This window comes from Heterocephalus glaber, unplaced genomic scaffold (genome assembly GCF_053883595.1).
Source record: "Heterocephalus glaber isolate CG9 unplaced genomic scaffold, H.glaber_assembly_v1.0 deba00001537, whole genome shotgun sequence".
Taxonomy (NCBI): Eukaryota; Metazoa; Chordata; class Mammalia; order Rodentia; family Bathyergidae; genus Heterocephalus; species Heterocephalus glaber.
The window spans coordinates 2,706,113-2,725,858 of NW_028258332.1; the positions used below are offsets into that span (position 1 = coordinate 2,706,113).

Consider the following 19,746-nt stretch of genomic DNA (forward strand, 5'->3'; position numbering starts at 1 on the left):
ACTTCTGCTTTGATCTGCATTCAGATCTATCTTTCCATGTCGTGCCCTCTTTCCTCTTCTATTCTCAAAGGAAAAAAGGAGAAAATGCTCTTCTTAGAAAATGAATATTTATACTAGTAATTAGCTGAAACCTCGCCTTCACAGTGAAAATGTAATGGAGACCCCTGGGCAGGCATGAGGCGTGGCAGTGCATGCCTATGGTCTGAGCACTCTGGGAGGCTGAAGAAGACCCCGCGTTCAAGCCTTGGGCAACTTGGTGACTGAGTGAGACCCTGTGTCAAACTAAAAATGGACGAGACTGGGGATGCAGCTTGGTGCAAAGGTTCTGAATTCAATACCCAGGATGATAAATAAACAGTGAACAGTAAGATAAACAGTAGGATATCGTTACAACCTAAATCGTGCACTCTTAAAATTGATATGGTGAAATTCCTGTCCCAGGAGATCCAAGTGTAACCTGATTTGGGGATAAGCTTGTTGAAGATGCAACTCGAAACAATGTGGCAATTAGAGGTGAACGCTGGCCTTTTGAAAAGGGTAAATTTGAATACACACCCACACACAGGAGGAAACCACCTGCGAAGATGAATTCAGGGATCAGGGGAAAGGTGTCCAGGACAAGCCACCAGAAAGTAAGAGGGAGCTGAGGAGCAGATTCTCAGTTTTCCGAGACAGTCAGCCTGCCAATGTCTGGGACTTGGACCTCTAGCAACTAGAACTGTATTGTGGTATGTCATCCAATTTATAGCAGACTTACGTAGATATTCTGACTATTTCTAGGGCAGCAGCACATATGACATCAGATTATAACTACTGGCTTAGGGTTAGGCACCATCAGTGTATTATTACAACTTCCAGAGCAAGACTTTGTATTTTTTTTACCTCATCCTTTCTCATCTTCTCTTGTCCAATCCTGTGCCTGTAACATAGATGGTCAATAAATACTTATCAAATTTCTGTGGTATTTCAGAAACTTTGGAGGCAGCCTATTTCCTGGAATCTTCTCAGAATGCATAAGAATGGGAAGTTATGCTTCCAAGCAGCCCCTTGATCTGTTAGATCCTCTCACCTGTACGACCACTACTGCACTCTCCTGAATGGCCCACCAGAACTTTGATATTTGGAAGTCAGAAACTCTTTTTCAATTTTAGACCCAAAAGCTTATGTGCTGTCTGGTGAAGAGTAAGCCCTCAGCAACTGAAAGAGTTTGCAGGGCTAAAATTTTATTGCTTATGTTCTGTTGCATCAACTACCTATGTATTGCCTAGCATTATGTATTTGTGCACAAATATTATATCTATTTAATTCCAAATCCCTAGTGAAAGATGCAGAGGGTCTATTTATCGCTCACTATTCAATATTTTCTACTATTAGTAATAAGAGCTCAAGTACAAGGAATTTTGCTACAGCCAATTAAGATTTTTTGGTTTTGTTTGTTTTATAGGAACACCAAAATATGTCTTTAACAGAGCCCGTGCTGCATCCAGTTAAGTGTTAATCAGATAAATCCTCTTGAAAGTTTCAGTTCTGTCCTCTAGGCCAGTGATGACGAACTTAAGGCTTTCAATGATAAACAGCCAGTTGTGCTATGCGTGCCGTAAGTTCACCACCACTTCTCTACACAAAACAAAACAAAGTATTTAGTTGGCCAACAAGAATATGAAGCAGCATATTCATCAAAATTGAAGGACAGCAGTAAAGGTAACTCTGCCATTCCACAGATTTCAGTGCTCAATGACATTTTGTGTCTTAGGTTCCTGTTAAAAATCTGCAATATTTCTACATTGAAAAATCAGGTGATAAACTTCAAGACCACCATCTACACTGGACAGTGGGTAAGGAAACCTGGAAATAAGGGAATCATCAAGGGAAATTTTATGTACAAATCTTACCTAAATCCCCATTCTACCCCGAGTCATGCAGATGTGGATTGTAAATGGCCCAGCTGAGGAAAGATTAAAGACACTAAATGAGATTTATGGTGTCAATCCAGAGATGGGGTTTACAATGGAATCCAATAAAGTGTATTGTCTGCTAAAGATTTCAATAATAATAGGAGGAGAATAACAGAACACAACGTCCTCACAGTATAATCACAATTCCTGAGCCAGAGTGAACTATACCAGATAGGAAGAAATCGAACATCAGGAACAATTTTAAAGAAAGAAGAAAGCAACATAGACCCACCCTGGGATATCCAGATGATGAAGTAAGCTGGAGATTATAACTGACCTCAACAAACCGTTTTCATGATGAATACAAAGATAATAAATCTCATTAGAGATCACTTAGAGAAGGAAATTCTAAAACTAAAAGAGTATCATTCATGGCCTTCTAGAGAAACAGAAAGAATAAGATATGCGTATGTTTCTATATACACATACACACTCTCTCTTCCCAATTTTTCCATGAAAACTTAGTTCCTGTTTATTATTTCATGTTTTTAAATTATGAAATTTAAGTTATTATTGATTTTTCATTTTGGTTAGTCATTGCATAGTGTGACAGAAATTGCATATATCTCACAAATTATTTGTTGATATGTAAAATTAATTCAAGTGCAATATTATGTTTTTTAAAAATTGTTATGTGGTCATAAGTTCACCCACTTAGAGGAGCATATGCCACACATAAGTACATACACACATTTATTTCCCATGCTATGCTGAAAAGCACTGACCTCTTAGTTGGTTTCATGGGTTTACAATGATTTTCTACAAAAGAGATACTTAAAATGACAAGGTCTGTGCACATATGTGAGCGAGTATTTATAGAGCAATCAGCCAACAGCATCTGTAAAAATCGTGTCCCTTATAATATAGCTTCCTGCTGACCCTATTGGCTGAGAGTCTGACATGTACCTTTGATGATTCCAATGAAGTCAAAAAGGAAGGAAGTCAAAGCTGCCACTGCAGTGAATTTGGAATAACTGGTAAGACACTTGCCCCCCTAATCTAAATAAATTAGGAAAATTTCCAAAACTAGGAAATATATAAAGTGATCATAGGCCTTAGAATACAGGCAGTACAGGCCTGAGACCACTGTAAGATTAGGGAAGTGACAAAGTGACCGCAAAGGACATCCTGGATTTGTGTCAGAGACAGTCTTCTGGTTGCAGTGGGAGGAGCCCACGCAGGGCATGGTGATTCCACTGAGTAGATGGAGCCAGGAGGAGTCGGGTGCTCCATGTGGTTGGTGTTTCTACAGCAGAATGGCAGAGGAAGGAACTCCAAGTGTCCACAGATGATGCCTTTAAATTCCTTCTTGTCAGTAAGGTAGAACTAAATGCAAGCAAAAATGAAATCCCTAGTTTCTATAAGAATTATTCTAAAAACTTACAGAGCTGGGAAGCATTTGAGTTCTCACTGGAAAGAATTTGGTAAAACATTTGCAATTCAGTAGGTAACACAAAAAATTATGCTTTATCATAAGAAGAATGATAGCTTTCCCCAAATTTCCACATTTGGATCTCTAAAACCTATGTGTGTGTTATAGTAAATAATATAAGGGAGAGTTATAGGTGCAGATAGAACCAAAATTTTTCATCAGATGATTGTGAGACAGTGGATGTGCCTGGCCCCAGTGTAATCACAAAGGCTCTGAGAAGTAGGAAAAGCAGCAAAGGTCAGTGTCAGAAAGGTAGATGAGTGGCATCTGGATGAACTTACAGGCATTGAGACAGAAGGGGGCCTGCACCACAGAATGGAAGCCTCTGGTAACAGGGAAAAGAGTGACATAGATTCTCCCTACAGATAGCACAAGAGAAAACAGCAGTGCTGGCCCCTTCTCTCTATCCCCTTGAGGCTGCTCATTTCAGACTCATGACTTATAAGAAGGTAGGATAATAAATTATTATTTATGCTTCTACTTTTGTGGTGATATTTGTCATACCAGTACTAGGAAACAAATATATGCCTCAATAATCAATGCACACGTGTAATCTAGAACTCAAAAGAAGCTGGAAGATAGTCAAGATTAATCTTCAATTTACCTGAGTTCCTGACACAACAAACTTTAACACTCATTTAGAAGGCAATACAATATAAACACTCAACATCCTAATCTATGTCAAACCTTTAGTCAAAAATAACTAGACAGACAAGGAAACAGGAAACTGTAATGTGTGTCAAAAAGATTTTTAAAAACTCAGTAGAAAAATGATCAGAAATGGCACAGATCATAGAGTTATTAGATAATCATTTTAAAACAGCAATTAAAGTGGCCTAAGAATTATAGGCACAATGGAATACAATGATGAGAGAAATAAGAATTACAAATAAAGAGCCAAATGCAAACTTTAAATGAAAACATCCAATATCTGAATGCAATAGTTTATGAGATAGAGCAGCATGAAATATCTTGAATTGAACATTTAAAAAAAAAACAAATTAAAATCCTGAGAGTAAAAAGCACCACCTCACCAATGAAGGCATATATGACAAATATGCTATTGCAAACTTATTCAGCATCACTGGTCATCAATAAAGCATTATTATTCATAAAATATTTGCAACAGACTCGAGACATAAACAATCCAATGTCCAAAACCCAAAGGGTAAATTACTAAAGAAAAGAGTGTATGTTGATATGATAAAATATTCTTCAACAACAAAAATACATACTTGTGATGAATGCAGCAATAGGGATGATTGGATGGTCTTCAAAGCTTTTTCTTGAAGGAAATGAGTAAGAACCAAAAGAGAATGTGCTGTTTGTCTCCATTCATGTAAAATTCTAAACAAGGAAAATAATCTTTAATGACAAAAAGATGATCAGTACGCTCTAAAGAAAGGCTGGAGGTTTACCCCAAAGAGGGGGAAAAAGCTATTTGGTGATGATACATATTTCATTGTTTATTTTCAGTGTATGTCATATGGATGTGCATAATTCCACAATTTATTGAACTATACTTGAATTAGTACAAGCATTATATCTCAGTGTAGAAGATTAACTTTGAAATAAGGAGTCAGTTGTTTCCCATACAATAGAGAGTTTCCTGACAAAGCTATTAATGCTGTTGGTGGTGGACTGAAATAGCCAGGAAAGCATGGATTTCCTCACTGTCAGATCTTGGGTCCTGTATTGAGTTTCAAACTCCCAGCAGTGTCTACTTCCCATTTCTGAGCTTTTCCCTTTTATTTTTCTAGGTGGAGATGTGTACCGTAGAAAAAAGGCTCTCTCATGATCTATATATTCTGCGAAAATTAATGTTTTCCATAGTATCTAATGTTTCTGAAATGAGTGGACTGAAAAAACCAACCAGGCTGCACTCTTAGCTCCCCTGGAGTGATTCTTAGTCATGGACCATCAGCCCATTTTTCCCAGCGTAGTCCAGTATATCTCTTTAGTTGGGGGAAGACACTAGCACTACACTATACACAGTGGTCAGGAATGCCTTTGAGAACATGTAGGTAGGATTCATGCATAGCAGAAATGAGAGACAGGCATGACTTCTGGAAAAACGTTCCATAACATCCTACTCACTTAAAGTCTGCATTAATGCAGTCCCCTGGTTTATGCCACTGATGTTTATAACCGGGTATGATGTTGGTGTTGGAAAGTGAAATCCGATGGAAGAGGTTGTTACTGAGGATGTGACCTGGAAGCATCTATCTCCCTCCTTCCTCCTTGATCCCTTGCTGCATCCTGCCTGTCATGCCACAAGCTATTCCTCCTCTGCCATGCCATTTTGCCTTGGAGCCAGCCAAAAGTGGACTGAAACCTCTAAAATTGTGAACCAAAACAAACCTCTCCTGCTTTAACTTGTGAGTGTGAGATATTTTGTTCCAGCAATGAGAAACTGAAAGAAAATTGTCGATGACAGAAAACGGCTCCACTTACTTATTCTCAGACTTTTCCATTGGTTGCTCTCATGATAAATCTTTCAGCCTCTGAAAGTCTTTTCAAAACTAGTCTCATCACCCCATCTCCCAGGCCAGGGATCCCAGATCTTTTCAGAGATGAATTTTATTTTTTTCCTATTATTCATAATAAGACTACATTCCAGCCCTGAAGACTGTTCAAAGCATCAAGTTGACACCTATGCACTACCTAACTAGAAATAAATTGATGAACTTCTGATATATCTTTGAACATAGGTGCCAAAATAGTCTACTTCCCAGAGTTGCTTTTACACCTGTCCTAGTACCCTTGAATCTGCTGTCAAGTTCCATTTTATTCCATGTGTGGCCTGACAGTTCTAAGGGTAAAATGCACCTTAATGCTGCCAAATAAATTAGATTCTGGGGAATTTTAAAATGAAAACACAGCTTGTGTAGAAGTTATAAACAGGCACTATTGGATAAAGTATCAACAGAGGCTCATGCTGTTATCTCCTGCAAAGGTTCAGTGTGGTGAGACAGCAATATGCTAATCATGGCTTTGTAGCCACAGCTATGCAAACTAATCAGTAGCTAAGTAGGATGGGAAAATGGATTTCTTCCATCAAGTGCATTGCATTTTTCTACCTAAAAGGGAACAAGGGGGAAAGAAGGAAGGAGAATAAAGAGATGGCGAGAGAAGAGGAAGCTCCAGAAGTGGAGAGGAGGGAAGGGGAGGGGAGAGGGTAATGGTTAGGAAGAGAGGGGCAGAGCCTGCCACATTTACTTCAGGCTCATGAAAAGCCCATAATTCAATATGTAAAGTTTGTAATGTCTGCCTCTAATTGCAATGCATCAAGCATGCAATAAAGCAGGGAAGTATAAGCCATTTTAAGGAGAAAAACCATCCCATAAAAAGTGGCAGAACTGATATAGGTAGAAGAATTTAGAATTTTCAGACCAGGACACTACAAACAATCATTGTAACTGTATCCCATCCCATGTATTCACAAGTTAAATAACATCCAGGAAGATATCTTTAAAGGGAGCAAAACTGAAGTTTAGTGATGGAAACTAAGATATGTGAGATAAAATACATATGGGATGAGATTCATGACAGATTAGGCAAAGCAGAACAAAAGGTTAGCGAACCTGAAGATGTGTCAATGAAATGCATTAAAATATAAATGGAAAGATAAGAGATTTTAAAATCAAGACCAATACAAGCTTTGGGACTCTGAGTGATTTACTATACATGCAATTTGAGTGCAGAAAAACAAAGCTCTGAAGTTTAAATTTGGTCAAAAGGACAAATGGGAGGATCTGAGAAGCTAAGAAAACCAGAACACAAGGAATCTAAAGAAAATTACAGCACAGCCCATTGGATGTAAATTTGCCAGCCCCACAGATGACAAGAAATCTTCTCAGTGGTCAGAGAAAAACAGTGGTTATATGTGGAGACAGACATATAAGGAAGGGTTGCAGGAGTTTTCTCATTGGAACAGTACAGGTCAGAAGATAGTAGAGTACTATTTTATATTGCTAAATAAAACAAAATCATAACTATGAAAATAAAAAGAATAGCCTGTAAACTCCGAATTCATTGTCAGAATAAAATAATGGTGGACAAAATTTTCAAACATACAATAAGCAGGTGACAAATGCTCAACTTACTAATAACCAGGAAAATTCAAATCAAAACCACAGTGAGCTATCATTTCACCCCAGTTAGAATTGCTACAACAAAAAGAAAACTAGCAAAAGCTGTCAAGGACATGGAAAAAAGAGAAACTCTTAAATATTGTTGGTGGGGATGTAAAATAGTCCATTATGGAAAACAATGCTGCGATTCCACCAAAAAAATTGAAATCGAACCTGATCCAGCAATTTGATTCAGCAGTCCCACTAGGTGTATAACCAAAGGAATCAGAATCAGCATGTCCAAGAATTATCAGCACTGTTGTGTTTATCACAGCACCATTCACAGTAGCCATGGCACAATAGCCACGTTGATGTCCATCGGTTGATACATAGAAAAGTAAAATGTGGCATATACATGACAGATTTTTACCCAGCCAGAAAAAAGGAATGCAATCTTGTCATTTGCAGCATCTTGGGTAGATCTGGAGAATGCTGTATTAGCTGACATAAGCACAGAAAGCCCAATTCTACATTTTCTTATTCGCATGTGGAAGCTAAAATGTTGATTTCTTAGAAACAGAGAGAATACTAGCCACTGGAGGTTAAGAAAGGTAGGCTGGGGAGACAGAGGGAAGCTGGACAATTGTCACCAAAATGTAGCTACAGAGGAGTAATAAGAGCTAATGCTGTTTAGTACAGTGGGGTTAGTGTAATTCACAACAATGTATTATATATTTTTAAAAGAACTAGAGGGGAGAAGTTTGTATATTCTCTACACAAAAAGTGATGTTTTTAAAGAGAAAGAATTGTTAACTATCTATATTTGATCATTACCATTGCACATATCAAATTCTCACACTATACCTCATAAACATATATAATTATTATATATAAGTCTTAAAACTGTAGAACTATTGTTGAGAAGAATTTAATATTACTTAAATAGAGATGTGATAAGTATTGCTAAGATGTAAATTTTCCCCCAATTGATCTACCTATCCAATAAAATATCTGCATTTGTTTTTTACATTAATTGCTAAGCCAACTCTGAAACTCACATGGAAATGCAAAAGACTTCATCACAATGAAAGAAAAAAATGGAAGTATAAGACTACATAACTTCAAAATTTATTTTAAAAGTCACAGCGATCAAAATATACTGGATTAAGTAGACAAAGATCAATAAGAGGGAATTTAAACACCCATAAACAGACTAAAATACATATAGTTAATTAATATGTAACAAAAGGACAAGATAATTCAGTGGAGAAAGGGTGGTCTATCTCACAAACATTAGAACAATTGACTATCTGTGTAATAACATATACAAAAATTGAAATGCAATCCTCAAATTTCACCATATCCAAATTTAACTCCAAATGAATCACAGACCTATATATACCATCTAAAACATTAACATTCTCAGAAGAAATCACAAATGAAAAGTTCTATGACCTCAGGTTTGGCAAAAGTTTATTTACTGCACCAAAAATATGATGCATGAAAGCATGTGTCTTCCTAGTCTCACTGTGCACTTTTCCAACTTCTAGTTCTGACTGTTGTGCTAATATCATAAAAGATTATGTATTTATTTCATTAGCAGTGTACTTCAAGGTAGATGACTTACTCTGGTTAATAAGGCTAGATTCTATACCACACTTCACCTCTTACTAGCTGCCATACAGGAGTTTATTTCTCATTGCACAGATCATATGATTGGTGGAGGTGGACAATGCCTTTCTCCGCACTGTCTCCCCCAGATCCTATCTAGGAGAGTCTGCGACACCCTTAAAGACCATGTCCCAGGACTACGACAAAGCATCAAACCAAGCAGCACTGGGGAGGTGGAAGCACAAACCCCAGAGGAACAATGTTCCCTTTTAACTGTCTTGGACTGCAGTGGACCTGCCTTGGACACTTGCCTTAGCTTGGAAAGCACTCGGCAAGCACTAGGCCACCATGGGTACAAAGCATCTGGGAAATAAAGATGATCTATTTGCCCAGGAAGAGGATCTGGTAAGATGAGCATGTACTCAGCAATGTCACAACTACCCTGCCCTCCATCAACAGCAGCTTTATAGTTGATAATCCACAAATGGTCTTCCTGCTTCTATTTCCCCTCTAAAACGTCTTTCCCCTAAAGCAGCCAGAGTAATCCTGCCTTGACATCACTTACCTCTTACAGGAGTGATGTTTGTCTCTCACATCCTTCAAGCATGAGCTCAATGTCATCGTATCAGAGGAGCTGCTCTGACAATCCTTTCTAAAGCAATTACAGGCTCAAAGTCCACTTCTCACTCTTATTTACTCTGTTTTATACATGCCAATGAACATGCTGCCTCTGAAGGTATATGTGTGTGTGTGTGTGTGTGTTTTAATATGTCTGTTCTACTAGGATGTAATATTAAGAAAGCAGAGTCTGAGTCTGGCTCATGTTCACATTGCGATGAGTGCTGGCTCACAGGAAGGGCTCAATCAATACTTTTCAGGGAAATGTATGAACTGCAGCTTAAATTAATTAAGCTAATTACTAAATTGAGTTGAGAATAATATCTCACTGAGATCAAATACTAGAGTTGAAGATAGAGAAGACTGTCTGAGATCAACCTCAAGCCATAGTATCACTTAAAGTTTTACCAGAAAATTGAAGCCAAATTCAAAATGAAACAAATCGGGAACACTAATGTGCAGAGTTATTTGTCACCATGTGGGTGGCTTTTAGGGCATGGAAGCAATGGAATGGTGCCCAAGTCTGAGAAGATCTGACTTAGTGCTGCCCAGAGGGACAAGAACCATGAAGAGGAGCAGCTACAGGAATGTAGATGTGAGTGGTATGAAACAAGCTAAATATCCAGTTCTGTGGTCTTGCGTAGCCAGGACTCAGTGAGGCATGGGGACACCACAAGGCAGACTGCACTAACTACGCTTTGCTTAGCTTCTAGCTTCCTATTAGTTTTCCTGCTGCTAAACTCACTAAGCGTGATGACCACACAAAAATCAGGCATCAGCCACCCAACAACATCCAACACACATTTACTTGGCACTAAGGATGCCAGCATTCATGATGGTTATTGATTCTATGATGCCTTCTATAAAAACACAGACATGACTGCAAGTAAACACTCGGCTACATCTCAACAATTGGGAGACCACATTTTATTACACTGTGGTAAAGTCTTAACATAAATTCTTTGTAACAGTTCAGAAAAGTTGATTTATGAACTGGACAGGGTGGGTTACAGATTTCTCCCTTTTCATGGGCTCATTATGAACACCATGTGGTTGGAGATTACAGATCCAAAGAAAACTGTATACATATGTACAAATTTACATATGCATATGTTATATCAACACAGCTATTGGCATAGAATTAAGTAGGTATAGGAATTGAAAGATATTGTATCTTTCCATAACCCACATCAGGCACTGGTCATGAATCTATGGGAATTAATGTTCATCCCGCTGAGTTTTGGTCTTTTGTTTGGTCCCACTCCTTTCCATCCATCTATTCCTCCCTTTTGGAATGAAAACCTTTACCATCTGCCACTGTATGCTTGAAGTATTTAACTTTCTTTTTGATTATTACAGGGGCTTACAACTAAGAGTTTGCCTTTAGTCTCAAAGGAGACTCTGGACTTGCACTTTTTGCTGAACTTGTAGAGATTGTGGCAACTCTTAGAGATGTAGCAAATGGATTGTTCATAATGAAATGTACAGGAGCCTTTTTGTGGGACAGTGTTGGAATGTTGTGGTTCAAATGTAAAATGTTCCCTCAAAAGTCTCATGTGCTCAGAAGGTGATTGGATCATGAGTGCATTGTATACTCACAAGTTCATTCAACCACTGATGAGTTCACAGCTGAATGTACTGTTAGGAGGTGGGGCCTGGCTGGAGGACTATATTCTTGTCCTTTGACTCTCTGTTTGCTCTATGCTTCCTCGCTGCCATGGATTGAGCAGCTTTCCTATGCCATGTCCTTTCTCACCATGCCATTTCTGCCTTAGAGCCAGTCAACTGGAGACTGAAATTGTGTGTCAAATTAAATCTCTCCTCCATTAAGTTGTGTTTCCATGAACAGAAAGCTAATACAAATGTACATATGTATGAGTGGATATTTATAAATTGGTAAAGAAATAGGATTTATATAGAGACACAGATGTTCATATTCATGTAACATAGATGTACACATATAAAGACAGGTTAGATATAGAAATTAAAATTGATATAGATATACACTGATTTATATATAACTAGATGTAAGTATAAATGAGTATATGTCAATACACATAGATGTGGACACTGACAATACCCATTTCAGTATCAACACACAGTCATACATAGACACAAAGCTAAGTTTAGATATAAATGTATGTGTAGATGTCAACTTCAGTGTTGAAGCTAGTATGGGTACTTATACATGTATAAAGACATAAACATAAATTAGATACAGATACAGAGGTATAAATTGATATCTACTTCAGCACAGATATAGGCCTAGAAATAGCTTAGATATAGGAACTGGTAGATATATTCATGTGAATATCTATAACACTGATATAGATATAGACAGAAACATAAACTTAGATTAAATATTGAAATCAAATAAGTAAACATAAATATGTAGAAGATGATGTAGATGTCAATATTCATCCCAGTTTGTAAGTGTAGAAATATAGACATGGACTTGGATATATAGACATAGAATTAGGTTGGATATAGGTGTCTATGTTGATGATGATAGCAATATTGCTATCCCTAAAAAGATGTATATATAGACAAATACATAGACATCAATTATATATATATATGTAGATGCACGCGACAATATCCATGTCAATACAGCTACAGATTAGACTTGGAATTTGAAATTGATGTCAATTTTGATGTAGAGATATAAACTCACTCTGACCACATACATTAGATACACATTCAGACACAGATGCAGATATTGTTAGCTCTGTCGATATACATACTGACAGAGACATTCATTAGATATAGAAATATGGATGCCAAATTCAATGTGGATATTGATACTGATGTCACGATAGATACATTGATTAAAAAATAGAGACTCGGATGCCAATGTCAATGCTGACATCAATATTAATACATGGATTACACATATAAAGAAGAGGCATAGAACATATTTAGGTGGGGCTATAATTATAGATATGTATCACTATGGAGATAGATATGGGCATACATGTAGATACACATAGATTGAGAAGTACAGAAAGCTCCCCAGGGGCAAAGCACAGCAGCAGCACCTCTGCCCCTGTAGAAGTGCAGGACCTGCTGGGCCTTGGAGGGCCTCTGAGAGTCAGAATGACTGTGATCAAAACTCTGGGTCTTTTCTACCAACTCTTCCTTGATTAACAGGGGGAGTCACACAGGTATCACAGATCCGAGTCACTGCAGTGTCTTCACCAGAGGAATAGAAGATGCTTTCACAGTGGTGCTGCTCAAAAGAAGAAGGTAGAAATCTACAACACAACTCCATGATGAAGGGCCATCAGTTGAACTATTTCATTTTAAGTGCTACATGACCCATGAAATTGACAGATAGGAGCCACACTGTTGAATGGTGTGGTTTCTGGAGAATGTGGTGCTTTGAATGTCTTGAAAGCAGAATGTGCAGACAGGAGCATTTTGGATATACTCCTGAGAGCTCAGTGCTCACACACAGAGGCATAGGACAAGCGTTGGAGAGGGACATTGCCGGATTATTTAACATGCAGAGGTTGTGGGCATGCTGCCCACTTTCCCCCTAAAATCAGTATTTGCAAATTCCAGAATTTATAAACACAGCACAAATGTTGCTCATAATGATACTGCTTTTAAGGTCTATGTCTAAAATAAGACACCTTTTCATAGAAAGACACAATTAGAAAAGTCAGCAAAATAAAAACTGAAATTTCTGAGGGGAACTACGGAAATATAACCGAAGCTCAACACATCCCCTTTAAAGTGTCTCCATGTCTGACACTGGTAACAGCACTGAGCTCTGCGGCTCACAGTCCCAACATTCAAATACTGCACACATCTAATTCTCCGTGACATGCACATGGCTTTGACTGCACTGTGAAAGGCCAGCTGCTGTCAAAGGAGGGCCCATTAAGAGCTTTGAAAGAGTGCCTTCTAAACTTATACACAAGGCTTGCATTTTTATGGAGAAAGTAAACAATAGGGCAAGAAGTCCTTTCTCATTTTTTATGTCCTTTGTATTTCTGGCATGTGTATGTTCCTGTCTTCATTCATTCTTCCTATGGTGATGTTAACCAGATTATGAAAGGTCTGGACCCAAACAGTGTGTTCAACTTCTCCACTGGCTTTGATATGGGTTAAGTTGGTTAATAAGTTGTGATGATAACAGAAATAGTCACATACCTATTTTTAAAGATGATGAAGCAGAAGCTATAAAACACAGATTATCTTGCCCAAGTTGATACAACTGAGAACAGAAAATCTAAAGTTTCAGATTTTGATACACAAGATGCCTTGACACATCTAATAAATTACACTATTAAACTCCCTTCTTCTTATTATTCTCCTTAGTCCTTCTCCTGGTTTCTCCTCTTCTTCCCTCTCTGGTTTCTATTAATATTAGAATTGCCAAGAAAATACTATCTACAGCAAAGCCAAAAGATCTCATTAAAAATCTCACAATGTACTATATGCTAATATTTGTTTCATTAATTAAGCACTTATGAATAAATAATTTGATGAGTTTATAATAGACCCAGCACAATAATAATAAATATTTCTTAAAATAAATTATTGCAAATAAATCTTAAACACGCCCTCATTTGCAGTTTGATCAAAAATTTATCTCTAATAAGTTTTAGCTAAATTAGTTGGGTCACAGGTAAGTATTTTGCACTCATCTGTGTTAAAGAGAGTTGACAAGTTAATGCTTACACCTGAATGAAACAGCTTTTTAATGGGAATCAATTTCGTGCAGAAACTTTACTAATACACTGGAGTTCTAGATCTCGTTTCAAGAAACCTTGCATTTTACATGGGTCCAGGAGACGGGCCCCTGGAGTAAAATTCTCTCATTTACACATAAAATCAATGCTCAATGGTGTGGACCATGTTTTCATTTCTCTCAAGAAAACAAGCCTTGAAATACGGATGTGACTAACAGATGCTTTGTCTGGGTGTATCTTGCACGGAATACTTTGGTTTTGGGTACAGAAAATGAAGCAGAAAGAAGTCTTTGCCTCTTGGATGCAATGTCGGGGAAATCGTGGGCACGTGTGAAAGTCCGGGGAACAAAGGGGCCCTGGCCCTTGGGAAAAGCACGTATCCTTCAGAACCACTGCCCCTCACAAGCCCTTCAAAGGCCGGTGCGAGCATCTCACTGCTCTTGTGCTCTCTTTGCCCCCCACCTGTGGAGAAAGTGATGCAAACACACCGTGTACCTCCTCTTCCTGCCGCTCCCTTAGTCTCTGTGTATCTAGTGCACAGCCCACATTCTACAACTTGGTGGGAACATCATTTTCCAGATGGCCAGGCATTTACAAATTAGATTAGCATGCAAAGCACTGAGTACACCAATATCGAGCAAAGACTTCCGTACCACTAAATGGCTTCAATGCAGCACATACATTTTAAATTGTCCCTCCCTCATTCATATACATGTATACAACATACAAATGTACATAGAATAACTCAGTTTCTCGAACTGTGCACTTATGAGTAACTGATACACACACCTATGATTTTAGTCTATTTCCATCTCAGTAACAGAAACTTTACACTAGAAATTTTTTATTCAACCTAAATATAGAACCACATTTTAACATTTATTATTGCTCTTTCTCTCATAGAAATATCTCAGTATTAACACTATTGATTACCTCTTACTCTTTGTTTCTTTATTACATATTTGCAATTTGATTCTATGACAGTTTACTTCCATTTAGAGAAGAACACTTTTCTAGCTGTATGAGTGATGGATATGGAACTTCTGGACAAATATCACATGTCAATAGAATCTGCAAAATTATCAAAGGAGGGGAATAATTTAACTTAGCATTATTAGGAAAACAACTAAACTAGAGGTTACATGGGGATTACTGGTTTTACAGTCAAGTGAATACATACTTATATAGATTAGTCACTAAAACAGAATCTTCAAATTAACCAGTGCTGCGGCCTCCGTATTTGTGCACCCCCAAATCCGCATGTTGACACTTTCTCCCTGATGAGGTGGGATCAAGCTGGGGGCTTTGGGGTGAAGAGCTTATGAGGCAAAGCCCTTGTGTTGGGATGAATGGACTTATAACAAGGCCCCAGGGAGCTGGTTCCTCTACGGCCAAGTGAAGATGCAGAGAGAAAGATCCAGATTTGAAACCAGCCTAGGCTAGCCCTCAGCGGGGCTCGATCTTCATCCTAGCATCCAGAATTGGAAGCAATGAATTTCTGTTACCTATAAATCATCTAGTCTAAGGCATTTTATTACAGCAGCATGAAGGTTCTAAGACAAATATTTTATCAAGTCAGAAGGAATATGTTTTCTCCGGTTACAAACAAAATGGAATTAACCTATCATAATTTGCATATATATTTAAATTATATAGATTGGCCATAAAGGTATAAATATTAACAATTAGGCTTATTTTCCATAGCCAAACTTAAGTTTTTAAGATTTTTGGCAGTACTGTGAATATACCTTCTTAATTTATTTGCTCATTTTGTGTAGCAATGTTCAGTTATAAGAAGATGTGATAGGATGGAGGCTAACTTCAATAGTTCATCTAGCTCAAATAGTAATACCTCAACATCCTAAGCATTTAGATAAAATATTACTTACTAGTAATATCATTTTTAATATTATTGGTAATGTTACTTATGAATAATAGTTATATTAAGCCTTTAAAAACATGAACTACATTTAGGAAAATATTTCATAATAATTGGAAAGTTCTCCAATACTATGATCTATGTACTTAGTGAACAAATTATGGTTTTCTGAGAAAGCAATTAGATTGATCTGAATCCTTGTTTTATGTCTATAACCACTAAATGCTCTGTTTGCTCTATACTTGGTTGAGTCACCTCGTAGATATAGATTTATCCTTTTAAAATGATAGCTTTGGCAGACTAACTACCTGCTCTCACCAGTCTGAAGCTGACCAATCAGAAGGAGATTCCTCCCTTTCTCCCTGCTGATGTGGTCAGCCATGCTGTCCTCCTTTCTTTCTCTGGGAGGCCATCCAAAGCTGCAACCAGTGCAGATATCTGGAACAAAGCATCTTTCTCCTTGTCATCCAAAAAAGTTATATTTTGTCTTATTATTTTATACCCCTCAATAAAATAGTGAATTGAAAATTATTTCATACAAAAAGCAAACAAAAAAGTCAAGAAAAAAAATAAGATCCTGGCTCTCAAAGCAGACAGCTCCTAGGGAGAGCCTGGCATCTCCTCTCGTTGGTGCCCCATGCTCACCCCACTGTGCCTGGGCACCAGCCCCACCGGGCCCTCCTGGGGCTGATGGACCTCAGGAGCCCACTTTCCCTCCCATGCACTCCGCAGAATTTGGGGATTTGCTTGCTCACCCTTTGTTTCTCCTCCTACTTTTAAACTTCCTGATAACTAAAATTCCTCTGGGTACCTGGAACCCAGAAGTGACCAGTGGATGAAGATTCAGTGGGAATCATTAGCCTTGGAAAGCTAGTGCTGTGATGATAATCATACAGAATGGCAGCATCCAAAAATATAAGATTCTAATGAAGTCTGGGTAGGTAAGAGTTAATATCTTAGTCCTTTGAGTTGTTGATTTTATAACTGTAACTAAAATGATGGGTAGTTTAAATCACCATTTTGGCTTTATTGAAACTTTATACAATTTTTTGTCCTCAGCCACTGACTATGCCTCTATCTATTACAAGTGTATGTCATTTATCATAAGAGAAAGGAAGAAAGCTTTGTGCCTTCATCAGGTCAGTCTACTTTGACTATTCAAAATACCACTTAAAGGGCCTGGGATTTAGGCCAGTGGTTCCGCCACCTGCCTTGAAAGCGAAAGGTCCTGAGTTTGACCCCTGGTACCAAAAAAAAAAAAAAAATTGCCACTTAAAGAATTTGGTGTGATGATTGCCTGTACATTAAACACATATGTGTGCATACTTGCACACACACACACAAACACACAAAAGCTTCTTGACAGTAATACAAAAATACTGATCCAAGTGGGTTTTATTTGCATACCTCAACACTTGCAACACCTAATCACACATGCATTTTAGGGTGGTTCCAAAGATCCTTGCCATGAAAAGGCGATGATTTTAAGTTCTATGGGAGCCACTAGAAATATGCCTGTGCAAGATGCTCAGATCATTCCCAACTCTTGCTTTTAGTGTGGTGCACGTCACAAGATGCTTTCACCTGGAAGGCAGCAAGGTGTCACACTGGGCAGTCTTCCTGCTGGGCCACTGAGCAATGGGAAATGGTTTTCTCCCTCCCCTCTGCTCAGGAGGAAGACTCACTCGTGGTTTCATCTGCGGCAAGGCATCCAATGTGGAGAACTTGAAGTGCACTCTGGGAAGGTGATGTGGACAAGATTATCTGGAAGCAAAGAGCTACTGAGATAGGATTTTAAGTAAACATGCAGTTACTGTGTTAACTTCCCAGAACTGTTTCGGTTGTTTTTCTTAACACCAAAAAGACTCGGGCTATGTCTGCATGATGATATTTCTGAACAAGGTGTGCTTGTTCTGCCAAGGATATTCCAATAATTCAAGGTAATCAGCAGAGTACATTACAGCAGAAAATCTGCACCAACAAGCTGTACAAACAGAATAGCAATCAGAAGATTTAATGCATTTCTGATGTACATTTACGGCCCTGACACTGGGCCACAGATGTACATGTGTTGTGCTTTATATTGCCAAGATATGGCCTGGGAGAGCCTATTATAGCATATCATCATCCACAGTGGAGGGCCGAGGAAGGAAAAATTCCATCACACATTACTCCCGTGGATGTATTAGAGAAACAAATTGTACTTGGAATTGAAAAGTCACAGGCTTATTCTGTCTTAATAAATTCCTGCCAAAAGGCTAAGTGTAAGACCAGAAATACTTCCCAAATGTTGTTACTGTATTATCATCTTTGACATCTCAAGGGCTGGCCAGCACCACCAGGTTCAGGTCCTCACAGTCATTTTTTTCTTTCCTTTTTTCTTTTCTTTTCCAAGCACTCTCTGATTTCATGTAGTCATTTTGGGGTGCCTGTGCCTGACATATAAACCTCCCTGTGGCTGAAAGAAAGAGGTTACTTTAGATAACAGATTTGTCATTGGGCCATTCCTACTGGTTAACCAAGATAGATAGCGTCATAATTCAAGAGCTCATCCTCAAATGAGATTTCCCATCAAACTTGTTGGCCAGTTTTCATGATCCATTGAAATAAGTTAAAAATAGAAACATAAAAGAGCAAACTGATCTCTGTGAGGTGAAGGCAAATTCTGGATCTTCTTTCTCTCTCAGGCCATAGTGACTAAGCCCTGATATAGTAGCCAGTAAATATCTACCGCATAAATAAATGAGTGTTCATGCGATTGACACTGATACATTAAAATATCCTAATGATTTTAACGCAGGTCACGTTGTATAAATGAAGGTACGTGACACCGATTTAAGCAAGGTAAGTTCATGGCTTACACTGTTCTTTTCATCTTACTTCTCTAGAGAGACTGCATTCCTTAAGAATGGTTATTTTTAGCCTTATCTCTGCTTGGCATATAATGAAGTCTGCGTTATTGCAAAATGCGAGGAAAAAAAACCACACCTGAAAACAACTTTCACAGGAAAGTGTTGATCCAATCCACAGGCTTCTAATTTTATGTAGCAATGTGCATTAGTTAAAAACAAAAACTATTGCTATGTAAAAACATACCCACAATGCAAGACCTCCCAAACAGGAAGTGCTCTCACCCGCCTCTGTGTGTGGCCGAGTAAGCCGATGGAGTCCTCTGCTCAGAGGTCCTCAGGAAGTTGGAGTCCAGCTGTCCTCCGGTCTCCCGGAACTGGGTCACTGGCTCCCAGGTCCCACATCCTGTCTGAGCGTCCTCACCCCACGGCACTGCAGCTGGTGATCAGGATGCAGCTCTGCAGAGGAAGCAGGACCAAAGCCCCATCTCACTGCATCCTGACAGGGACAAGGAAAGTGGCCCCTGTTGCTCCCTGCTGCCCTATCCCCTCCTAAATGCACACGAGCTCGAAGCATGGTCTCAAGAGGTGGGTGTCTTTAGAGCCACCTGAGTGGATCTCTACCCCAC

At 38.5% G+C, this 19,746-nt stretch overlaps 1 pseudogene; it reads right to left on the minus strand.

Moving 5' to 3' along the window:
• Positions 1-1,743: 1,743 nt before the first annotated feature.
• Positions 1,744-1,825, minus strand: LOC147824596 (small nucleolar RNA SNORD36; annotated as a pseudogene).
• Between the last annotated feature and the right edge of the window lie 17,921 nt (positions 1,826-19,746).